General features: G+C 41.2%; 2 long non-coding RNA genes and 1 pseudogene across 2 annotated transcripts in view; 2 read left to right on the plus strand and 1 right to left on the minus strand.

Annotated features, from left to right (window-relative positions):
- The window catches only part of LOC145449025 (uncharacterized), a 567,369-nt gene that overhangs the window by 380,404 nt on the left and 162,731 nt on the right, over positions 1–24,234 (minus strand). The gene's annotated exons all lie outside the window — the stretch shown is intronic.
- LOC145449022 (uncharacterized) overlaps positions 1–24,234 on the plus strand; it is a 427,802-nt gene that overhangs the window by 198,759 nt on the left and 204,809 nt on the right. The gene's annotated exons all lie outside the window — the stretch shown is intronic.
- LOC145447739 (uncharacterized) lies at positions 20,364–22,039 on the plus strand (annotated as a pseudogene).

Consider the following 24,234-nt stretch of genomic DNA (forward strand, 5'->3'; position numbering starts at 1 on the left):
CAAACTCACCGGCTCAAGATATCTCGCAATCCACTTCGCGACTTTGTGATACGCTGATCCAACCATCGAAAGTATCGGACGTAAGGGTACATTCGATTTATGGGTCTTCGGAAGACCATACATACGTGGTCGAATGGAGCCAGTGGGTCTGATGTCGTCGTATTCAGCAGAAGAGATTTTTCCCGCCTTCTTGAGGGTCAATAGTAGACGCTGAATACGAGCTTCTATCTTGGAGGTGTTGTCATTGTCACACGCAGGGCCAAGGATTTCAAATTTAGACTTGTCGCCGACAATTAAATCCATTTTAGAAATGTAGTCACACTTATTCAAAATGACTACACCAGATCCTTTATCAGGTTTGGTTATGTGAATTGACTTATTGGATTTCAGGGATCTGATGCTCCTGTAGCAATCGGACGTCATCGTGAAATCACTTCTGTCGATTGGAGTTCCACAAAAACCATGCGCTAAGCTACTTAGTTTGGCTTTAAGGGCCACAATTTTCTCACTGTGTTCCTTTGCTCTGCTTTCATCATCAAATTTCTGGTGATGATGTGACAATTGTCCAAGTAATACCTCAAATTCAGCAAAGACTTCCTCACGCTTGATTTCTGTCGGTGGCACAGAAAAATCAAGACCAAGAGATAGTACCAACTCTTCTGTGTCACTCAGCTCATAGTCCGATAAGTTGGTAATAACCTTACTACCACCAGCAACTGCCTTGGTACCGTATCGTGTCTTGAGAAGCAAGCTGATGTTACGCTCATTCTGCCGTACCTTCTCATCCTCTTTACGTGCATCAATTTTGGCCATATAACGACAAAACCGTATCAGGTCAAAATAAGATAAAAACTGCACTGCCTGCTGCTTAAGCTTGGTACAACGTTGAGTTACGGTACTCATCTCTTTTACGCTGTTCTCGATCTCATCATGTAAAAATGCACTCTCAATCCTGGAGTTGATGCGAGCACGCGATTTCTCTATCCTCGTCTTCAGAAACTTTGGTACAACTCTTTTCTTTATACAAGCCTTAAGAAAGGCTACATGATACCGTAGATTTCGAATTTTCCCCCGAGTTCTGACCAACTTATTAAGGATCTCCAATTGTTGGTCACTGTACCTTTTGCGAAAGTATTTGAACAAGTGATTTGTGGTACAGAACTTCAGAATAACGCGAAACAATAACTTCATATTGTTAATTTATTCGCTAAAAGCTTTTCGACTAACTCTCATCAGTAGCGAACGTTAGTGATGGGGTGAATCAAATTCGAAATGTAAGAAATATTTTGTCTGTATGACGTAATAATAACAAAAACAAACAACTAGTAGACGGGCTAGAAACGGTAGTAACGGTACAAAACAAACGTTAACGAGTACATATTCGGTTATAAATAACCGAAAACACGACATATAACATTAATGAAATATTCCAAGAGTGTAGAGGCGTTCCTTCTGGCGACAGAGAATCGGCTTTCGTAGCTTTATGATCGTAGATTCCAGGACCTTTAAATGAAAAAGAGAACGGCCACGAGCAAGTATAGAAAATTGACTGTCATTGTAATGATCAGCACATTCTGGATGGGATAACAGATGCTGTCCAATAGCCGAATTACAAGCAGTAACTTGATCATAATCACGCAGTGTGTCAACAGACTGCGATGAAGGAGTTGGAGAAACATTATTTATTCTAATTTGCCGTGGGACATGCTGGCGAATTCTTTGCTGCAAGCGCTGAGACGTGCGACCTACATACCGACTGTCACATCGGCACGTGTATTCATATATTATGTTGCTTTGATTTGTCGCAGGTAGCACATCCTTTTGCGTTGCAGGCATCAGAGATTTCGTCATGAAGATTATCTGAGGTTCTACTTGTGAAAAACAATGGCTCACTGACGATTTAATTTGTTTTTCAAACCTGTTGGACACTTTCCCAATCCAAGGAAGATGCAAATAAACAGGACATTTTCTAGGTCCAAACGGTTTAACTTTTCTGAAATCTTTGAGTTTACGATCTATGGTCATTTTAATGATATGATCAGGATAACCATTTGACTGAAAGATTGACCGAATATTCTCCAATTCAGAATCAAGTTTGACTTTACTACAAATCATCAGAGCCCTGTGTACCAGAGTTCTTATCAAATTTACTTTACGTTTTACTGGACAGAAAGAATCCCACGAAATGTATTGCCCACTGAATGTAGGCTTACGGTAAACTGATGTAACAAAATTAGCACCCGTCTTTTCCACTACAACATCAAGGAATGCCAATGAATTATTAACCTCTTTTTCCATGGTGAATTTCAGTGATGGGTGAAGACCATTCAATTTGCTCAGAAACAAATCACACTGGGATTCATTTTCAAATATGGCGAAGGTGTCATCAACATATCTTTGATACATTAATGGTCGATCAATATCTTCGAATAACCGTTTTTCGTAATACCCCACAAAAATGTTAGCCAGAATGGGACCAAGCGGCGATCCCATTGCAACACCATCGATCTGTGTATATATGGTGTTATTGAAACTGAATTCGACATCACAAGTGATCAATCGCATTAATTTAACAAAAGAAGACCTTGAGAATGGAGGAGATGGAAGGACACCACCATAGAGTTCATTGGCACAAATCTCTATAGTCTCTTGAACTGGCACGTTCGTGAATAAACTAGATATATCAAACGAACACATAGAGATTTCGGACTCATTGAGATCAACATTTCGAATGGTATCAGCAAATGTGAACGAGTCACGAATGCAGTTACCACCATAGAACAAACTCACCGGCTCAAGATATCTCGCAATCCACTTCGCGACTTTGTGATACGCTGATCCAACCATCGAAAGTATCGGACGTAAGGGTACATTCGATTTATGGGTCTTCGGAAGACCATACATACGTGGTCGAATGGAGCCAGTGGGTCTGATGTCGTCGTATTCAGCAGAAGAGATTTTTTCCCGCCTTCTTGAGGGTCAATAGTTTACCGTAAGCCTACATTCAGTGGGCAATACATTTCGTGGGATTCTTTCTGTCCAGTAAAACGTAAAGTAAATTTGATAAGAACTCTGGTACACAGGGCTCTGATGATTTGTAGTAAAGTCAAACTTGATTCTGAATTGGAGAATATTCGGTCAATCTTTCAGTCAAATGGTTATCCTGATCATATCATTAAAATGACCATAGATCGTAAACTCAAAGATTTCAGAAAAGTTAAACCGTTTGGACCTAGAAAATGTCCTGTTTATTTGCATCTTCCTTGGATTGGGAAAGTGTCCAACAGGTTTGAAAAACAAATTAAATCGTCAGTGAGCCATTGTTTTTCACAAGTAGAACCTCAGATAATCTTCATGACGAAATCTCTGATGCCTGCAACGCAAAAGGATGTGCTACCTGCGACAAATCAAAGCAACATAATATATGAATACACGTGCCGATGTGACAGTCGGTATGTAGGTCGCACGTCTCAGCGCTTGCAGCAAAGAATTCGCCAGCATGTCCCACGGCAAATTAGAATAAATAATGTTTCTCCAACTCCTTCATCGCAGTCTGTTGACACACTGCGTGATTATGATCAAGTTACTGCTTGTAATTCGGCTATTGGACAGCATCTGTTATCCCATCCAGAATGTGCTGATCATTACAATGACAGTCAATTTTCTATACTTGCTCGTGGCCGTTCTCTTTTTCATTTAAAGGTCCTGGAATCTACGATCATAAAGCTACGAAAGCCGATTCTCTGTCGCCAGAAGGAACGCCTCTACACTCTTGGAATATTTCATTAATGTTATATGTCGTGTTTTCGGTTATTTATAACCGAATATGTACTCGTTAACGTTTGTTTTGTACCGTTACTACCGTTTCTAGCCCGTCTACTAGTTGTTTGTTTTTGTTATTATTACGTCATACAGACAAAATATTTCTTACATTTCGAATTTGATTCACCCCATCACTAACGTTCGCTACTGATGAGAGTTAGTCGAAAAGCTTTTAGCGAATAAATTAACAATATGAAGTTATTGTTTCGCGTTATTCTGAAGTTCTGTACCACAAATCACTTGTTCAAATACTTTCGCAAAAGGTACAGTGACCAACAATTGGAGATCCTTAATAAGTTGGTCAGAACTCGGGGGAAAATTCGAAATCTACGGTATCATGTAGCCTTTCTTAAGGCTTGTATAAAGAAAAGAGTTGTACCAAAGTTTCTGAAGACGAGGATAGAGAAATCGCGTGCTCGCATCAACTCCAGGATTGAGAGTGCATTTTTACATGATGAGATCGAGAACAGCGTAAAAGAGATGAGTACCGTAACTCAACGTTGTACCAAGCTTAAGCAGCAGGCAGTGCAGTTTTTATCTTATTTTGACCTGATACGGTTTTGTCGTTATATGGCCAAAATTGATGCACGTAAAGAGGATGAGAAGGTACGGCAGAATGAGCGTAACATCAGCTTGCTTCTCAAGACACGATACGGTACCAAGGCAGTTGCTGGTGGTAGTAAGGTTATTACCAACTTATCGGACTATGAGCTGAGTGACACAGAAGAGTTGGTACTATCTCTTGGTCTTGATTTTTCTGTGCCACCGACAGAAATCAAGCGTGAGGAAGTCTTTGCTGAATTTGAGGTATTACTTGGACAATTGTCACATCATCACCAGAAATTTGATGATGAAAGCAGAGCAAAGGAACACAGTGAGAAAATTGTGGCCCTTAAAGCCAAACTAAGTAGCTTAGCGCATGGTTTTTGTGGAACTCCAATCGACAGAAGTGATTTCACGATGACGTCCGATTGCTACAGGAGCATCAGATCCCTGAAATCCAATAAGTCAATTCACATAACCAAACCTGATAAAGGATCTGGTGTAGTCATTTTGAATAAGTGTGACTACATTTCTAAAATGGATTTAATTGTCGGCGACAAGTCTAAATTTGAAATCCTTGGCCCTGCGTGTGACAATGACAACACCTCCAAGATAGAAGCTCGTATTCAGCGTCTACTATTGACCCTCAAGAAGGCGGGAAAAATCTCTTCTGCTGAATACGACGACATCAGACCCACTGGCTCCATTCGACCACGTATGTATGGTCTTCCGAAGACCCATAAATCGAATGTACCCTTACGTCCGATACTTTCGATGGTTGGATCAGCGTATCACAAAGTCGCGAAGTGGATTGCGAGATATCTTGAGCCGGTGAGTTTGTTCTATGGTGGTAACTGCATTCGTGACTCGTTCACATTTGCTGATACCATTCGAAATGTTGATCTCAATGAGTCCGAAATCTCTATGTGTTCGTTTGATATATCTAGTTTATTCACGAACGTGCCAGTTCAAGAGACTATAGAGATTTGTGCCAATGAACTCTATGGTGGTGTCCTTCCATCTCCTCCATTCTCAAGGTCTTCTTTTGTTAAATTAATGCGATTGATCACTTGTGATGTCGAATTCAGTTTCAATAACACCATATATACACAGATCGATGGTGTTGCAATGGGATCGCCGCTTGGTCCCATTCTGGCTAACATTTTTGTGGGGTATTACGAAAAACGGTTATTCGAAGATATTGATCGACCATTAATGTATCAAAGATATGTTGATGACACCTTCGCCATATTTGAAAATGAATCCCAGTGTGATTTGTTTCTGAGCAAATTGAATGGTCTTCACCCATCACTGAAATTCACCATGGAAAAAGAGGTTAATAATTCATTGGCATTCCTTGATGTTGTAGTGGAAAAGACGGGTGCTAATTTTGTTACATCAGTTTACCGTAAGCCTACATTCAGTGGGCAATACATTTCGTGGGATTCTTTCTGTCCAGTAAAACGTAAAGTAAATTTGATAAGAACTCTGGTACACAGGGCTCTGATGATTTGTAGTAAAGTCAAACTTGATTCTGAATTGGAGAATATTCGGTCAATCTTTCAGTCAAATGGTTATCCTGATCATATCATTAAAATGACCATAGATCGTAAACTCAAAGATTTCAGAAAAGTTAAACCGTTTGGACCTAGAAAATGTCCTGTTTATTTGCATCTTCCTTGGATTGGGAAAGTGTCCAACAGGTTTGAAAAACAAATTAAATCGTCAGTGAGCCATTGTTTTTCACAAGTAGAACCTCAGATAATCTTCATGACGAAATCTCTGATGCCTGCAACGCAAAAGGATGTGCTACCTGCGACAAATCAAAGCAACATAATATATGAATACACGTGCCGATGTGACAGTCGGTATGTAGGTCGCACGTCTCAGCGCTTGCAGCAAAGAATTCGCCAGCATGTCCCACGGCAAATTAGAATAAATAATGTTTCTCCAACTCCTTCATCGCAGTCTGTTGACACACTGCGTGATTATGATCAAGTTACTGCTTGTAATTCGGCTATTGGACAGCATCTGTTATCCCATCCAGAATGTGCTGATCATTACAATGACAGTCAATTTTCTATACTTGCTCGTGGCCGTTCTCTTTTTCATTTAAAGGTCCTGGAATCTACGATCATAAAGCTACGAAAGCCGATTCTCTGTCGCCAGAAGGAACGCCTCTACACTCTTGGAATATTTCATTAATGTTATATGTCGTGTTTTCGGTTATTTATAACCGAATATGTACTCGTTAACGTTTGTTTTGTACCGTTACTACCGTTTCTAGCCCGTCTACTAGTTGTTTGTTTTTGTTATTATTACGTCATACAGACAAAATATTTCTTACATTTCGAATTTGATTCACCCCATCACTAACGTTCGCTACTGATGAGAGTTAGTCGAAAAGCTTTTAGCGAATAAATTAACAATATGAAGTTATTGTTTCGCGTTATTCTGAAGTTCTGTACCACAAATCACTTGTTCAAATACTTTCGCAAAAGGTACAGTGACCAACAATTGGAGATCCTTAATAAGTTGGTCAGAACTCGGGGGAAAATTCGAAATCTACGGTATCATGTAGCCTTTCTTAAGGCTTGTATAAAGAAAAGAGTTGTACCAAAGTTTCTGAAGACGAGGATAGAGAAATCGCGTGCTCGCATCAACTCCAGGATTGAGAGTGCATTTTTACATGATGAGATCGAGAACAGCGTAAAAGAGATGAGTACCGTAACTCAACGTTGTACCAAGCTTAAGCAGCAGGCAGTGCAGTTTTTATCTTATTTTGACCTGATACGGTTTTGTCGTTATATGGCCAAAATTGATGCACGTAAAGAGGATGAGAAGGTACGGCAGAATGAGCGTAACATCAGCTTGCTTCTCAAGACACGATACGGTACCAAGGCAGTTGCTGGTGGTAGTAAGGTTATTACCAACTTATCGGACTATGAGCTGAGTGACACAGAAGAGTTGGTACTATCTCTTGGTCTTGATTTTTCTGTGCCACCGACAGAAATCAAGCGTGAGGAAGTCTTTGCTGAATTTGAGGTATTACTTGGACAATTGTCACATCATCACCAGAAATTTGATGATGAAAGCAGAGCAAAGGAACACAGTGAGAAAATTGTGGCCCTTAAAGCCAAACTAAGTAGCTTAGCGCATGGTTTTTGTGGAACTCCAATCGACAGAAGTGATTTCACGATGACGTCCGATTGCTACAGGAGCATCAGATCCCTGAAATCCAATAAGTCAATTCACATAACCAAACCTGATAAAGGATCTGGTGTAGTCATTTTGAATAAGTGTGACTACATTTCTAAAATGGATTTAATTGTCGGCGACAAGTCTAAATTTGAAATCCTTGGCCCTGCGTGTGACAATGACAACACCTCCAAGATAGAAGCTCGTATTCAGCGTCTACTATTGACCCTCAAGAAGGCGGGAAAAATCTCTTCTGCTGAATACGACGACATCAGACCCACTGGCTCCATTCGACCACGTATGTATGGTCTTCCGAAGACCCATAAATCGAATGTACCCTTACGTCCGATACTTTCGATGGTTGGATCAGCGTATCACAAAGTCGCGAAGTGGATTGCGAGATATCTTGAGCCGGTGAGTTTGTTCTATGGTGGTAACTGCATTCGTGACTCGTTCACATTTGCTGATACCATTCGAAATGTTGATCTCAATGAGTCCGAAATCTCTATGTGTTCGTTTGATATATCTAGTTTATTCACGAACGTGCCAGTTCAAGAGACTATAGAGATTTGTGCCAATGAACTCTATGGTGGTGTCCTTCCATCTCCTCCATTCTCAAGGTCTTCTTTTGTTAAATTAATGCGATTGATCACTTGTGATGTCGAATTCAGTTTCAATAACACCATATATACACAGATCGATGGTGTTGCAATGGGATCGCCGCTTGGTCCCATTCTGGCTAACATTTTTGTGGGGTATTACGAAAAACGGTTATTCGAAGATATTGATCGACCATTAATGTATCAAAGATATGTTGATGACACCTTCGCCATATTTGAAAATGAATCCCAGTGTGATTTGTTTCTGAGCAAATTGAATGGTCTTCACCCATCACTGAAATTCACCATGGAAAAAGAGGTTAATAATTCATTGGCATTCCTTGATGTTGTAGTGGAAAAGACGGGTGCTAATTTTGTTACATCAGTTTACCGTAAGCCTACATTCAGTGGGCAATACATTTCGTGGGATTCTTTCTGTCCAGTAAAACGTAAAGTAAATTTGATAAGAACTCTGGTACACAGGGCTCTGATGATTTGTAGTAAAGTCAAACTTGATTCTGAATTGGAGAATATTCGGTCAATCTTTCAGTCAAATGGTTATCCTGATCATATCATTAAAATGACCATAGATCGTAAACTCAAAGATTTCAGAAAAGTTAAACCGTTTGGACCTAGAAAATGTCCTGTTTATTTGCATCTTCCTTGGATTGGGAAAGTGTCCAACAGGTTTGAAAAACAAATTAAATCGTCAGTGAGCCATTGTTTTTCACAAGTAGAACCTCAGATAATCTTCATGACGAAATCTCTGATGCCTGCAACGCAAAAGGATGTGCTACCTGCGACAAATCAAAGCAACATAATATATGAATACACGTGCCGATGTGACAGTCGGTATGTAGGTCGCACGTCTCAGCGCTTGCAGCAAAGAATTCGCCAGCATGTCCCACGGCAAATTAGAATAAATAATGTTTCTCCAACTCCTTCATCGCAGTCTGTTGACACACTGCGTGATTATGATCAAGTTACTGCTTGTAATTCGGCTATTGGACAGCATCTGTTATCCCATCCAGAATGTGCTGATCATTACAATGACAGTCAATTTTCTATACTTGCTCGTGGCCGTTCTCTTTTTCATTTAAAGGTCCTGGAATCTACGATCATAAAGCTACGAAAGCCGATTCTCTGTCGCCAGAAGGAACGCCTCTACACTCTTGGAATATTTCATTAATGTTATATGTCGTGTTTTCGGTTATTTATAACCGAATATGTACTCGTTAACGTTTGTTTTGTACCGTTACTACCGTTTCTAGCCCGTCTACTAGTTGTTTGTTTTTGTTATTATTACGTCATACAGACAAAATATTTCTTACATTTCGAATTTGATTCACCCCATCACTAACGTTCGCTACTGATGAGAGTTAGTCGAAAAGCTTTTAGCGAATAAATTAACAATATGAAGTTATTGTTTCGCGTTATTCTGAAGTTCTGTACCACAAATCACTTGTTCAAATACTTTCGCAAAAGGTACAGTGACCAACAATTGGAGATCCTTAATAAGTTGGTCAGAACTCGGGGGAAAATTCGAAATCTACGGTATCATGTAGCCTTTCTTAAGGCTTGTATAAAGAAAAGAGTTGTACCAAAGTTTCTGAAGACGAGGATAGAGAAATCGCGTGCTCGCATCAACTCCAGGATTGAGAGTGCATTTTTACATGATGAGATCGAGAACAGCGTAAAAGAGATGAGTACCGTAACTCAACGTTGTACCAAGCTTAAGCAGCAGGCAGTGCAGTTTTTATCTTATTTTGACCTGATACGGTTTTGTCGTTATATGGCCAAAATTGATGCACGTAAAGAGGATGAGAAGGTACGGCAGAATGAGCGTAACATCAGCTTGCTTCTCAAGACACGATACGGTACCAAGGCAGTTGCTGGTGGTAGTAAGGTTATTACCAACTTATCGGACTATGAGCTGAGTGACACAGAAGAGTTGGTACTATCTCTTGGTCTTGATTTTTCTGTGCCACCGACAGAAATCAAGCGTGAGGAAGTCTTTGCTGAATTTGAGGTATTACTTGGACAATTGTCACATCATCACCAGAAATTTGATGATGAAAGCAGAGCAAAGGAACACAGTGAGAAAATTGTGGCCCTTAAAGCCAAACTAAGTAGCTTAGCGCATGGTTTTTGTGGAACTCCAATCGACAGAAGTGATTTCACGATGACGTCCGATTGCTACAGGAGCATCAGATCCCTGAAATCCAATAAGTCAATTCACATAACCAAACCTGATAAAGGATCTGGTGTAGTCATTTTGAATAAGTGTGACTACATTTCTAAAATGGATTTAATTGTCGGCGACAAGTCTAAATTTGAAATCCTTGGCCCTGCGTGTGACAATGACAACACCTCCAAGATAGAAGCTCGTATTCAGCGTCTACTATTGACCCTCAAGAAGGCGGGAAAAATCTCTTCTGCTGAATACGACGACATCAGACCCACTGGCTCCATTCGACCACGTATGTATGGTCTTCCGAAGACCCATAAATCGAATGTACCCTTACGTCCGATACTTTCGATGGTTGGATCAGCGTATCACAAAGTCGCGAAGTGGATTGCGAGATATCTTGAGCCGGTGAGTTTGTTCTATGGTGGTAACTGCATTCGTGACTCGTTCACATTTGCTGATACCATTCGAAATGTTGATCTCAATGAGTCCGAAATCTCTATGTGTTCGTTTGATATATCTAGTTTATTCACGAACGTGCCAGTTCAAGAGACTATAGAGATTTGTGCCAATGAACTCTATGGTGGTGTCCTTCCATCTCCTCCATTCTCAAGGTCTTCTTTTGTTAAATTAATGCGATTGATCACTTGTGATGTCGAATTCAGTTTCAATAACACCATATATACACAGATCGATGGTGTTGCAATGGGATCGCCGCTTGGTCCCATTCTGGCTAACATTTTTGTGGGGTATTACGAAAAACGGTTATTCGAAGATATTGATCGACCATTAATGTATCAAAGATATGTTGATGACACCTTCGCCATATTTGAAAATGAATCCCAGTGTGATTTGTTTCTGAGCAAATTGAATGGTCTTCACCCATCACTGAAATTCACCATGGAAAAAGAGGTTAATAATTCATTGGCATTCCTTGATGTTGTAGTGGAAAAGACGGGTGCTAATTTTGTTACATCAGTTTACCGTAAGCCTACATTCAGTGGGCAATACATTTCGTGGGATTCTTTCTGTCCAGTAAAACGTAAAGTAAATTTGATAAGAACTCTGGTACACAGGGCTCTGATGATTTGTAGTAAAGTCAAACTTGATTCTGAATTGGAGAATATTCGGTCAATCTTTCAGTCAAATGGTTATCCTGATCATATCATTAAAATGACCATAGATCGTAAACTCAAAGATTTCAGAAAAGTTAAACCGTTTGGACCTAGAAAATGTCCTGTTTATTTGCATCTTCCTTGGATTGGGAAAGTGTCCAACAGGTTTGAAAAACAAATTAAATCGTCAGTGAGCCATTGTTTTTCACAAGTAGAACCTCAGATAATCTTCATGACGAAATCTCTGATGCCTGCAACGCAAAAGGATGTGCTACCTGCGACAAATCAAAGCAACATAATATATGAATACACGTGCCGATGTGACAGTCGGTATGTAGGTCGCACGTCTCAGCGCTTGCAGCAAAGAATTCGCCAGCATGTCCCACGGCAAATTAGAATAAATAATGTTTCTCCAACTCCTTCATCGCAGTCTGTTGACACACTGCGTGATTATGATCAAGTTACTGCTTGTAATTCGGCTATTGGACAGCATCTGTTATCCCATCCAGAATGTGCTGATCATTACAATGACAGTCAATTTTCTATACTTGCTCGTGGCCGTTCTCTTTTTCATTTAAAGGTCCTGGAATCTACGATCATAAAGCTACGAAAGCCGATTCTCTGTCGCCAGAAGGAACGCCTCTACACTCTTGGAATATTTCATTAATGTTATATGTCGTGTTTTCGGTTATTTATAACCGAATATGTACTCGTTAACGTTTGTTTTGTACCGTTACTACCGTTTCTAGCCCGTCTACTAGTTGTTTGTTTTTGTTATTATTACGTCATACAGACAAAATATTTCTTACATTTCGAATTTGATTCACCCCATCACTAACGTTCGCTACTGATGAGAGTTAGTCGAAAAGCTTTTAGCGAATAAATTAACAATATGAAGTTATTGTTTCGCGTTATTCTGAAGTTCTGTACCACAAATCACTTGTTCAAATACTTTCGCAAAAGGTACAGTGACCAACAATTGGAGATCCTTAATAAGTTGGTCAGAACTCGGGGGAAAATTCGAAATCTACGGTATCATGTAGCCTTTCTTAAGGCTTGTATAAAGAAAAGAGTTGTACCAAAGTTTCTGAAGACGAGGATAGAGAAATCGCGTGCTCGCATCAACTCCAGGATTGAGAGTGCATTTTTACATGATGAGATCGAGAACAGCGTAAAAGAGATGAGTACCGTAACTCAACGTTGTACCAAGCTTAAGCAGCAGGCAGTGCAGTTTTTATCTTATTTTGACCTGATACGGTTTTGTCGTTATATGGCCAAAATTGATGCACGTAAAGAGGATGAGAAGGTACGGCAGAATGAGCGTAACATCAGCTTGCTTCTCAAGACACGATACGGTACCAAGGCAGTTGCTGGTGGTAGTAAGGTTATTACCAACTTATCGGACTATGAGCTGAGTGACACAGAAGAGTTGGTACTATCTCTTGGTCTTGATTTTTCTGTGCCACCGACAGAAATCAAGCGTGAGGAAGTCTTTGCTGAATTTGAGGTATTACTTGGACAATTGTCACATCATCACCAGAAATTTGATGATGAAAGCAGAGCAAAGGAACACAGTGAGAAAATTGTGGCCCTTAAAGCCAAACTAAGTAGCTTAGCGCATGGTTTTTGTGGAACTCCAATCGACAGAAGTGATTTCACGATGACGTCCGATTGCTACAGGAGCATCAGATCCCTGAAATCCAATAAGTCAATTCACATAACCAAACCTGATAAAGGATCTGGTGTAGTCATTTTGAATAAGTGTGACTACATTTCTAAAATGGATTTAATTGTCGGCGACAAGTCTAAATTTGAAATCCTTGGCCCTGCGTGTGACAATGACAACACCTCCAAGATAGAAGCTCGTATTCAGCGTCTACTATTGACCCTCAAGAAGGCGGGAAAAATCTCTTCTGCTGAATACGACGACATCAGACCCACTGGCTCCATTCGACCACGTATGTATGGTCTTCCGAAGACCCATAAATCGAATGTACCCTTACGTCCGATACTTTCGATGGTTGGATCAGCGTATCACAAAGTCGCGAAGTGGATTGCGAGATATCTTGAGCCGGTGAGTTTGTTCTATGGTGGTAACTGCATTCGTGACTCGTTCACATTTGCTGATACCATTCGAAATGTTGATCTCAATGAGTCCGAAATCTCTATGTGTTCGTTTGATATATCTAGTTTATTCACGAACGTGCCAGTTCAAGAGACTATAGAGATTTGTGCCAATGAACTCTATGGTGGTGTCCTTCCATCTCCTCCATTCTCAAGGTCTTCTTTTGTTAAATTAATGCGATTGATCACTTGTGATGTCGAATTCAGTTTCAATAACACCATATATACACAGATCGATGGTGTTGCAATGGGATCGCCGCTTGGTCCCATTCTGGCTAACATTTTTGTGGGGTATTACGAAAAACGGTTATTCGAAGATATTGATCGACCATTAATGTATCAAAGATATGTTGATGACACCTTCGCCATATTTGAAAATGAATCCCAGTGTGATTTGTTTCTGAGCAAATTGAATGGTCTTCACCCATCACTGAAATTCACCATGGAAAAAGAGGTTAATAATTCATTGGCATTCCTTGATGTTGTAGTGGAAAAGACGGGTGCTAATTTTGTTACATCAGTTTACCGTAAGCCTACATTCAGTGGGCAATACATTTCGTGGGATTCTTTCTGTCCAGTAAAACGTAAAGTAAATTTGATAAGAACTCTGGTACACAGGGCTCTGATGATTTGTAGTAAAGTCAAACTTGATTCTGAATTGGAGAATATTCGGTCAATCTTTCAGTCAAATGGTTATCCTGATCATATCATTAAAATGACCATAGATCGTAAACTCAAAGATTTCAGAAAAGTTAAACCGTTTGGACCTAGAAAATGTCCTGTTTATTTGCATCTTCCTTGGATTGGGAAAGTGTCCAACAGGTTTGAAAAACAAATTAAATCGTCAGTGAGCCATTGTTTTTCACAAGTAGAACCTCAGATAATCTTCATGACGAAATCTCTGATGCCTGCAACGCAAAAGGATGTGCTACCTGCGACAAATCAAAGCAACATAATATATGAATACACGTGCCGATGTGACAGTCGGTATGTAGGTCGCACGTCTCAGCGCTTGCAGCAAAGAATTCGCCAGCATGTCCCACGGCAAATTAGAATAAATAATGTTTCTCCAACTCCTTCATCGCAGTCTGTTGACACACTGCGTGATTATGATCAAGTTACTGCTTGTAATTCGGCTATTGGACAGCATCTGTTATCCCATCCAGAATGTGCTGATCATTACAATGACAGTCAATTTTCTATACTTGCTCGTGGCCGTTCTCTTTTTCATTTAAAGGTCCTGGAATCTACGATCATAAAGCTACGAAAGCCGATTCTCTGTCGCCAGAAGGAACGCCTCTACACTCTTGGAATATTTCATTAATGTTATATGTCGTGTTTTCGGTTATTTATAACCGAATATGTACTCGTTAACGTTTGTTTTGTACCGTTACTACCGTTTCTAGCCCGTCTACTAGTTGTTTGTTTTTGTTATTATTACGTCATACAGACAAAATATTTCTTACATTTCGAATTTGATTCACCCCATCACTAACGTTCGCTACTGATGAGAGTTAGTCGAAAAGCTTTTAGCGAATAAATTAACAATATGAAGTTATTGTTTCGCGTTATACTTATAAACAGGTACAGTGGTGCAACACTTGCAACAGTGGGGCATACGCGAAGTCTGAATTCCACGTCTCCACACAGTGAAGAATAACACGTTCCAACTTTCTTAATTAATTTGTAATTTGATGTTTCGTTTGTATAATTAGTGGGCAACTACCCAACTTAATGAAAAATTCAGGATGATAAATAAAATTGTAATATATCTGACGGATCGATAGAAAAGTTGACTCGTGACAGCAGTTGAGAACCATTGCTGTAAAAAAAATATTGCATTTTTGTTAGGTTTAGTTTTTAGAAGACATTTGCACGTTTCCTATCTGCATCAAAATTATTCAGTTTAAACCACTTCTTGTCAGTATTACGAAGTTTGAAAATATACTTAAATGTTATAAACAAGAATTCAATGATAGCATCGTGTATTCAGTAGTGCGGAGCATGGACCGGAGCCGGATCAGTACTTTTTTGATGCGGTCAGAATCTTTATGGATAAGCAATAAGCATGACTTTTGTAACTAAATAACTACCAACCAAACACGCAAGTAACCGCCAAGCCGGTGCGAAAAAAAAACGAGCCATATTTATAAATTCACGGAACCACCGTACCGTGTAGAGCCGGACTTTTTCACTTTTGGCTGGAGCCTGATCAGCACTTTCTCCTGATAAGGCCGGACCAGAGAATTTGTCGCTCCGCACCAGTATTCAGTCATTGGTTTTGAAATACATTCTTATATTTTGTGTTTCACGAGTGACCTGCATCGTTTCTTCAAATTAATATCCATGTGGTGATTTGCAATGTAATCAGGAAAGGCAATTATAAAATGTCAGGTGTTGGCGGGACACGTTCCATACAATCACACAGTTCGCAAGTTAGTGCGTGTTCAAGTAAAATTGTAGCTGCTAGTCAGATTATCAAGACTTGCTCGTGAGGGACTGGTATCCACGTCTCCCTACGTGACACTCTAGGTTAGCTTGAAGAAGAAGAAGAATGCATATCCGTCATCCGAGCACCTTAATAAATTTCCAGATGAGATGAATTTTGTTCGCTGGGTATGTTTTGTAAATTACGATAGTTTTTTTCATATTTTGTCTACATCGGCGCGGTGTCAAACCCAACTTGGGTCGCGGACAGGTTTCAAACCTGATCGATCGCGGGCCGAACCGCAGTCAAATGATTCGAAACAATTTGGGATGTAGTGAGTGAATTTGGTTAATAACTCTGGTCAAATAAATGAAAAAAAACAACACTTTTTTTGGCAGAACACCAAGAGTCGTTTCTGGGGTTTTCAACGTTGCTGATTAGTGATCACTAGGTCGATTTTTTACCTAAAAACGGAAGATTTTGGCCTAAAATATCAAAATTTTGACAGTTTTCAACTTTGAAAAACTTAATTTTAACCTCATGAATGTAAATTAAGTGTTTTCCTATTGTTCGAATTTTACTACATATCTTCATTTCTGGTTGGAACTGTCGGTCCTAACTAGTAGTTTGACCTGCAAAAACTTTTTTGACATAAAAACTGACAAATTTGTACATGAAATAAACTTTATTTCAACGAAGTCTGAACCTATGAAAAATTCCAGGAGTTACAACGCATATTGGTGCGCTCGTTACCAGTCCGTCCGTCGTCGATCAAGTTTAGCCACTGAGAATCAATAGTGTTGCATCAATATTTGAAAAATTAATGCCACGCCGTATACTGTATATGTCAGCAACCAATTAAACTGCAAACTCGCAAGTGACATTGCGCGATAATTAAAGAATACGAGTGTACCAAAGCCGACAAGAATGAAAACACAGCATAGTGAATAATTCGAGCTGTGCCACAATGAAACAATTTTGCATGCCATCGTTAATCATATGTTTGCATATGTTTAATGGTTATATGATAGTCATTTAACCGTCACAGTGGCATATAATTTTCGAAGTAAATTGCCAATACTGTTGGAGTCGGAGTTCTCTCAAGAAAATAGTCAGTGTAGCCGCCGTACGGCCCTAAGGTGTCGCTGTGACTTCTTCACACTCCCGCCAAGCAAGGAAGTGGACTCGGTCTCATTTACTTCGTTTCCATGCACGGCGGACGGACGACCGAAAGGCCATGTCGCATAGGGTTGCCATAGGTCCGGAATTTCCCGGACATGTCCGGAATTTCACTTAAAAGTCTGCGTCCGGGAGGAATTTCTAAAATATGCCTAAATGTCCGGAATTTGGAAGGCTTGAAGCAGGCTCAAAAGTTTTTCGTAAATCAACATGAACAATAATATTTTCCAGCGGATTTATGCTATTCAAAATTCTTCTTCGCACCGCGCGCGAGTTAATGCAACGTATAATGATATTAGTATGGGCTTGGGCACCAGGCACCACCCTAGTCAAAAACTGCAATCAAAATTAATATAAATAACCATCATAAAGTCTGATTGTAATCGTAATTATAAGCTAACGGTATATTCGTAGAGTTGGTTAAGACCGATCGGATGCTTCAGTCACAGACAGTGGTTCCAAATCTTAGGGTCGTTTGCCTTTATCTGGGGATCGCGATGACTTTGGACGTAATCAGCTTCCTAGGCCGTGAGTAAGCTTGGACAAGCTGAATTTTTTTTGGTAATCAGATTATCAAGTTTCGAGCTTTGCCACGCAGCATTTTCAAGTTGGAAACTAGGTCGTGACCATAAAATGTTGGAAATCACCGGATGTGCCACCTGCTGGTGCATTTTATAGTAGCCTAATATATGGAATAATCAATATTATTGACATAATTCATACATAACATTTAACAGCCAAATGCATATAGTAAGTGCCCAACAAGTTACACCGACTACCCTATGGTGGGCCCAATATCGGTGCTTTGTTGGGCGGGAGGGGGCAGAAAAAATGTTGTTTCGGACCTGATTAAAACACATAACCAGATAGCCGCACCGTCCTAACAAACACAACCCTGACAGGCCAGACACGGCCCACCGGGCGATTTCGTCTGGCCCGTGGAGGAATCTATTGCAGACCCTAGCAACTAGCAATCACCAGACCTCACATTACAGATGGCTCAATTTATGACCTGTGTTCCACTTCATTCATGTATAGTGTACACCAGGGGTGTCAAGCATACGGCCCGCGGGCCGCATCCCACCCGCCAGATGGTTTCATCCAGCCCGCGACGCGATTCTAGAGATTGGCACATTTCTAACAAATGGCGATATCGCAAATCGCGATACAATAATATTGAACAAAGTTTAAACGTCTGCGTTTACGGTTAAATCACTTATATTCCTCACAATGCATATACAGGACCATATTGCCAGATTGTGACTAAATTAAAGAAATCATAGCAATATGCCAACATACATCGTCGGTATAACTATAGATTACTAACCTACGGTTAGGTTAGTAATCTATAGGTTAGTAATCTATAGCATAACGCCGCTGTTTTATCAGTTTATAAAACTATTCATCAGGCCAATCATCGTAATTCTGCCAATGCCATTGTTTGCCGATAAAGGTGTTGATAGAATAGAACCATATGGTCCGTGATATATCGTAACATATTTTTATGTACATAGGCTTGATATTTGAGTATTCAAGTAAAAAACAAGGGCATAGATTTTGAGGTAACATTTTGGAACCATTTGACTCGTCCGGCCCGCGAGTGCTCTGAAGGTTTCAATCGGCCAGCGGCGCAAGTTGAGTTTGACACCCTGGTGTATACAGTCGATAGGAAATGCTTTACTAGTGTGACGTCACATTGACGGACAATGTGTTACACCTCATTTTAAAATCCGCTAGTGGGCGCTAAAGAATGTCCGGAATTTGCATCACAAAAATATGGTAACTCTAATGTCGCATGCGTTGCACATGTCGGCCGTGTTTCCATGATCAGGCGTAATCCGACCGCGACTTGGCCGAACTAAGTGGGCGAAGCGTTCACGATTACGTTTTTGGCTTACTAACTCAGTAATATTTTCATAATAATCGCAAGATTGCGATAAATGACTCGGCAGGAATGAGCCGAGACGACTTGTAGCGGTCATTCAATCAAACAACCCGCTTTGACCTTGAACACGTTGACCTAAATCCATCCAACATGTAAAATATAGTCATGATGAACCACTTGCTTAAAACCAACATAAGATAAAATAAAATGGAAAAAAGATGAAAATTAGGTGGCATATTCTGGTATGTAGGAGATATAGATATGGGATATCGTGGTCCGATAATTTCGAACGCAGAATAGTAACTTGTCCATTACTCTACCGGTACCACTGTTTCGTCGTCGAGATTCAGACATGAACTTCGAGTGTCCTGTTGATGATTTGCTTACCAGGGGTATGTGAATAAGTTCACCGAGCTTGTGGTCAAACGGTAGTTTGTATTGTATCCATGCACCAGAACACAAACTCTCGAATTGTGGCAGCAGCGTATGTGAGCAGATCGCGAAGATTTCGGTAGCCTACGAGTAATTCGTAGCAACACCGGTACTAGTAATTTCCGTTGCAATCATAATTAAATTCCTGGTTTCTCAATGCGTCCAAAATCCGGCCGGAGTGCAGCCATGGTTAATTTGATACGAAAAGTGTATTGTAAGTAGCAATTTGCTAATCGAAGACACAGCGCAAGCTTGGCGGAACGGCTAAGCCGAAGTATTCACTCGATGGCCGACGATTCGGCCGACGTGGGTGTGCTTCCGCAACAAAATTCTCTCGTTCGTCGGCCGAGTCTCTCGAAAATGGGCCCATCGGTCGTGCATGGAAACGCAGAGATTGTAACAACACAGCGGTAACCAGGTCTGACGTGTCGAGGTGCAATTCACTGTTAGTGCACGAGTGCGCGGCGGGGGAGATAGTGTAGTGGTTACGATAAGCGCCCAGCACGCATACGAACCGGGTTCGATTCCCGTCGGAGGTTTATCTGGGCTCCTCTTCCCCTGCCGTTGCCTTTCTTACGGTGACAAAAAAGCCCAGACAAAGACCCGACGAGAGAAAGCACTCACAATGAATGGAAAGAACTAATGGAAAGGGCCGCGGCTTCAAAGAGATCAACATCGAAAAAGGACTGTGACATCGGGCACTCTAGGCCAGGGGTGCGCAATTATTTTTCTCCGCGGGCCAAATGAGAAACCAAAAATACGTTGGCGGGCCGAATCATAAATTTTAGCTGTATTCTCCAATGTATTGATTTTATTTCCAAATTGAAAGCAGTGAATTACACTACGCCAATATTGTTTTGTGTTGTGTTTAAACGGAGCCGAATGTTGGCTCCTGTCAATTGATTGTCCGCTGATTGCGATTGATTGGTGTCATCACATAATTACTTTATATAACGGTTGGTCGCGGTGTTGGGTTAGTTTTTGCTGCAATAAACTTCTGTCGTAAGCCAACATCGTTCTTGGTGCCTATAGGGAATACAGGCTCTATACTGGCGTGGTGGCAGCGGTCAAGGAATCGAAACTCTCACCAAGGAAACGGAAATGTCAGCCTCGGCGCGTGCACCGAAGCAGTGGTGTCTAACAAAATCGGAGACGATCACATCTTTTGAAAGCTGGAACAGCAATCTCAAATACTGCTTGAGCATGGACGCTAACTTTGCACCATTCCTCGCCGATAATGCAACGTAGCAACGCTACACGAAAGCCGATGCTACACGTGGCTTCACCGACGACGACGGAAATGTTCCGGAGGACCGAAGAAAAACGGCCCATCAAAAAGTGCAATTGTTAGAACTCATGCTTGGTCAAGTAGCAAATTATTGCCCGATCATCTCCAGAAACATGTTTATCCAAAACAGCACTTCTATGGAGTCGATTTGGCAAACTATCAGGTCTCACTACGGGTTCCAGCGAACAGGAGCCCATTTCTGGGATTTCGCAGAAATTCAACTCGAGCCAGATGAGAAACCTCAGGATTTGTTCCAACGTATAACATCATTCATACACGACAACCTGTTGAAAGCTGGCGACAACATCAGCCATCATGGGACCGATCGACGTGACAGAAGACGAGGAAACCTCTGCCACCGTCGAAAACCTAATCGTCGTTATGTGGCTACAGACCCTTCATAGAGATTTACCGAGACACGTGAAGCAGCGTTACGGCACAGAACTACGAAGTCGCACTCTTGCCTCAATTAAACCGGAAATATCCCAGGCACTAAGTTCCCTGATGGACGAAGTGAATGCTGCAAACGAAACACGCGTTATGCGTTCTTACCAAGCTCCACCAAAAACTGCGGGTCAGGACAGACGACAACGCAACAAGGTGTGCCCGTTGTGCAAAGCCGCGAAACGTCGGGTTACAGGTCACTATCTCAGCCAGTGCCCATTCTTGCCAAACGACGATAGGCGATTCATCAACTCGCACTCGCTCGTTGTTAACGACGGAGAAGAGCCGATCAAAAATACCGACCATATTGACACAGTAGACTGTATTCACCCTGTCAGCCGTGTATCCATAAAATGTTCTCCATTCTTACAGGTGTACCGCAACTCGCTATGCATCAACTTGACTTTGGATTCCGGAGCTACTGCAAATCTTATTCGAGAGTCGACAGCTAATCGTTTGAAGATTCCGATTGTCAAACATCTCACCAGGCCTTGCAAGCAGACGGAGAAACTCGTTAACCAGTTGTTGGAGAGATCTCGACGACATTCAGGTTAGGAAAACATAAACTTGCGTTCCCCGCCCTGGTTGTGCGAAAGCTAGGTTCTGACGCCCTGGCTGGGATGCCATATTTCGTTCAAAATGACGTTGGCATACGGCCAAGCCGAAACGAGGTTACTTTGGGCGACGAGAGGGTGAAGTGTCTGGATATCGAATCACTACCTACATTCAGTAAGACCCAAGTTCTGCGAACGAAGTGCACTAAGACTATATGGCCCGGCGACAACCTCGAACTACAGGTAGGGGAGATGTGGTACCGATGGATCACTGTGACCGAAAATACTTTGAAAATTCTCCATGATAATTCCATGATCACACCCCGTGAACTTGTCTACAGTTGCATGCTGGCAAAATCTTTCCTCACGTACAAAAATATTCGACGTGCGCGAGCTATGGGGTCTCTCACAGATGATTTTTGTTTTGGGGGGTGTAAACTAAATTTAGAACGACATATGCATTTTTCTTTGTAACCTTCAACACAAACAAACCAGCAATCATTTTTATTGTGAAGTGTAGGGCTAGTATCAGGCTATATAATGACACCTATTATTTTTTCAGTACTTTCATTGCGTGGACTTTTTTCGATTCATGTATAAAATTCGTAGGGTGGGGACCGATGATACAATAGCCAAATCAAGCAAAATAATCAAGCATACTAATCATGAAATAAATGAAACATGACTACGTACAGAAAATCTTTATGTAATAACTGCATATGATGTTTTATCGCTATAACGAGGTATTTGGAAGGAACACTGTCGATTTTCGGGCAATATGTATGTACCCACAAATTTATAAGTGCGAGCCTAAATCGAAACGTGATTTTATGACAACATTTGAGTTAATATTTATTCTATTTTTTGACAGTTGCGACCAAACATTCTTCTTTGACTTGCTGTAGCTTAGATTATAATACTGAGCAAGAAAAGTAGTCACATTTGAGTTTTTAGGGTATATGTGTCATAGGTCCCCGGGTCGTGTGTCATTGGACCCACCGGGTGGGGACCGATGACACGTTCGAGCAACAAATTTTGAAAGTCCATAAATATTTTTTGAAAAGACGGATATTCATGTATTTGTGCGCGATAGGTAGAGCTTGTATCAAAGTGCTGAGGCAGCAAAAGATCTGCTGTTTTCGGCTGAACATTTCGGGGCCAGCGATCATTTTCCAATTTTTTATCCATCGGTACCACTTCTCCCCTAAATACAAATTCGTCGATTATTGTAGAGCCGGTTTCATCGCACAGGATCACCTTCCAAGAATACAGGTGGCCGAGCACCCACGTTGCGGACGTTGAAGATGGTAAACTATGTCTTGTAAACGACACCGACCTTCCTATTAATGTCTCCAAACATGATCACGTGTCGAGAATAGTACCTTTGGGGGACGCCCCCGAGGCTCCGGAAACCCTTCCCACGGACACTCTACCCGACACGCTCGTCTCACAACTAAGAGGTACTATACCTTGCGTCTCGATTGACCCTGATGGTATTTTGGACGATGATATCCGCGAGCGGTTCTCCGAATCGATAAAACAACATGCTGGCGTCTTTAACAAATCGATTGGTCTTTACAATGGGTCTCACGGAAATTTTGAGGCAGTCGTGAATATGGGCCCTACATCCCCACCCCAGCGTAAAGGGAGGGTCCCTCAGTATTCTAGAAACCGCCTCTTGGAATTGCAGCAGAAATGCGATCTGCTCGAGTCCCAAGGTGTTCTTCGTAAACCGGAAGAGTTGAGTGTAAGTGTAGAGTATCTGAACCCTTCATTTCTCGTGAATAAACCCAGAGGGGGTACACGTCTAGTTACGGCCTTTTCCGACGTAGCACAGTATTGCAAGCCACAGCCCTCACTGATGCCCGACGTAGAATCGACTATTCGAAAAATTGCTGGCTGGAAATATCTGATAAAGACGGACCTAACTAGCGCGTATTACCAGATACCATTGTCAAAATCATCAATGAAATATTGTGGCATCGTTACCCCATACAAGGGAACCCGCGTATACACTCGTTGCGCTATGGGCAATTGGGCATGCCAGGGTCCGAAACGGCTTTAGAGGAACTAATGAGTCGTATCGTTGGAGATTTATTACAGAAAGGAAAGATCGTGAAAATCGCCGATGATTTGTACTGCGGCGGAACCAACCTAGTTGAAGCACTAGATAACTGGTTATCCTTCTTGAAAGCCTTGGCACCTTCCGGTTTGCATTTATCTCCCGACAAAACCGTGATTTGCCCGAAAGAGACGATGCTGTTAGGATGGGTGTGGCAAAATGGAAACCTTCGAGCAAGCTCGCATCGAATTTCCTTGCTCAGCAGATGCGAACCACCAAAGACTGTGAAGGGACTACGCTCGTTCATAGGCGCGTATAAGATACTGTCCAAGGTAATACCGCAGTGTTCTTATTTCTTAGCACCGTTGGATCA

This window comes from Botryllus schlosseri, chromosome 10, assembly GCF_051294905.1.
Source record: "Botryllus schlosseri isolate E-star chromosome 10, Bs_hap1, whole genome shotgun sequence".
In the NCBI taxonomy this organism is placed as follows: Eukaryota; Metazoa; Chordata; class Ascidiacea; order Stolidobranchia; family Styelidae; genus Botryllus; species Botryllus schlosseri.